The following is a 2,393-nucleotide window of genomic DNA, read 5'->3' as shown; positions in this document are numbered from 1 at the left end:
TCGCGTAGAAGGAAAATAATAAAAATAAAATGTGGTGGGGGGGGGGGGACCCTCTTCCCAGCAGTTCCAATGCGCAAGAAACATTTCTGAGTAAGACACAAATTGGGGTTTTTTTAACCCACGTGTCTGTACAAAGTCGCTCTCGTTGCCTCCACATTTTCTGCCACAAATTTGCCAATTTTCGTTGGAATTGGCTTCACCAATTCCTGCGGCTTTACAGTCGCAAGGAATTGTGTGAAGTTAACATTGAACCCCCCCCCCCCCCCCTGTGACACGTTTTATTTCCCTGCAGTTGGGCTATTGTAGATATTTCTTTGGGGATTCTGCTCGACTGAACGCAAGTTTATGCAGTTGGCTGCTGGGTTTGACAAACCCATTTCTTTTTCAGGGAAGTAATCGTAAAATGTTGACCATGCTGTTAATGGCTTTTGTTGTGCATGATTGTCCTGGAGTATAACATTCACTTCACAAGTAATACTCCACTTTACAATCGGTGATCTTCCACAAGATTACTGATTGCAGCTGCAATTTCGTTATATGCATTTGAAAAGAAAATCTACCCTTACAGTGAGCAATTTCTCGTTTCTTAAGCGTGGATCTGATTGCGTAACTACTGAACATAAGTGTATAGTTTAAGTGTGTGCGTTTTTTGCCGTTTTCTCACCACCCCTTTAGCCACAAGGCCATAATGGAGAAGCCTTGGACAGAAAACAACCATTGGATGGGTGAGTTTTCGTTTGTAAAACCCTAGACTGTTCATGCCCAGTCCAATTGGTAACATAATATGCCTGTTGCATCTCGTACAGTGTTAAATTGTTGGCGTGCGAGATGTCCCACCGGAGGGAGGGGTAGGAATCTATGCCACGTGGCCTGCCCCTGAGTGAATTTGTAAATATTTGTCGAGCAAAATCAACACCGTAGATAGATTTCATTGACCTATGAAATGAAATTCTGCACAAGTTCACCTTCTGGATTTGGTCGTGGTTTTTGGTTTCAAGTATACCGGCAAGGTTATAGTTATAGGGGAAAAAAATTATAATTTCACCAATGTCAGTTCGACGAAGGTCACGGCTAGATTAGCCGTTCCTTAATTGGTATTTATCAATGCTCCGTGCTCATAGCAGTGCGCAGAACACTGCCATTACTCACCTAAAAGCATGGGAATGTTGAAATGCTACCGAGTTGGCATATGTTATGGGGCAGGGCCGGCAATTGTGTTTACCTAGAGATGCAAACCCGATAGTTCATAGACGGTGACCTTATCGTGATTTGTGTCCCCATGGTTGTTTTAACGAGTGTGCAAATGATGCCATAGCACTTATAAGATCTGCACCTGATCTGATTCACCGTGATAGCTTTTGCTCGTTCTGATGCACACTCATGAGAGACACAGCTTGTCCGCCGCGTCATCATCTCAAGTCGAGCTAACCACGTGTGTGTACACGTCTCTACCCACCGCAGGGGCACGTGGTGAACGTGAAGGGTACCGACGTCCACACTTTGCTGCGGCATCTGTGCTTTGAAGTGGATGCCACGTGGCACGAGGTGTAAGATGGAGAATGTGTATGAAGATAACTGGAGTATGAGGCTGGTTCCGAGCCAGTGCTGTTGTGGCTGTGATGTCGCTCTGCTCACAATTCCTGAGGGGTGGCCTGGGTTGGGAGTCCTGGGTGTCCACGCAAGATGAAAAACAGGTTGTCAAGTGTGGCAGCATGGTCGTCTCAGGGCTGCACAAAGATATGAATGTTGTCACTTTTTTCATATTTTGTCAGATGCAGCTGTGAGGTGTGTATCAAAAGAACGTGTCCCTGGTGCAAATCTATGAAGGCGACCTCTGGTTCTGACCTTTTTTACCGTTGCCGTGACAGGAATATGGTTTTGGTAATTTTAAAGTGAATTATTAGTGACTGGGTTAGAACGTGAATTTCAAAACCGAGGAGCAAAAGCTTTGGAAATGTATTTGCGCCATGTGGAGAAACACCTGTTGACCTCGTCTGCGGAGGGAAATATCTTGCGAATAATTGCCTTGCTGACAACGCTGTTGGTGTGCTGGTGTGGAAATTTGCAAAAATGTTAACTTTCATTGGCACTGCCTTGTAACAGATTTATAGCAGCCTAACTGGATGGAATTGCACTTGAGTTACCAAAAAAGTTCCCTTTGAAGAAAGGCTGATGGATAAATTATCCAAGTTAACTTTTTATCAATGTGTGAACTAAATTGAGGAGTGTAAATTCTGTAAAATGCATATTGAAAGTCCTATAATTTATTTTGCAACTTGTGGAGCATCCCGCAGTTGGTTTGCACTTGCTGTATTTATAATAAACTGTACATGTGAATTGTATTTAACATTTTTCTTGTGAATTTTGTAATAAAAAAATAACACTGAAATGAA

The 2,393-nt window shown here is 43.2% G+C and overlaps 1 long non-coding RNA gene across 1 annotated transcript; it reads left to right on the top strand.

Moving 5' to 3' along the window:
* LOC144721243 (uncharacterized) lies at nt 1-2,393 on the top strand. The gene is made up of 2 exons (XR_013585868.1): nt 1-725; nt 1,462-2,393. It is a non-coding gene; the product is annotated as an uncharacterized LOC144721243 (long non-coding RNA).

Source organism: Lampetra planeri, chromosome 11 (assembly GCF_965212315.1).
Source record: "Lampetra planeri chromosome 11, kcLamPlan1.2.h2, whole genome shotgun sequence".
Lineage (NCBI taxonomy): Eukaryota > Metazoa > Chordata > Hyperoartia > Petromyzontiformes > Petromyzontidae > Lampetra > Lampetra planeri.
Note: the sequence above shows the minus strand (reverse complement) of the source record. Positions and strands in the feature narration are given on the sequence as shown.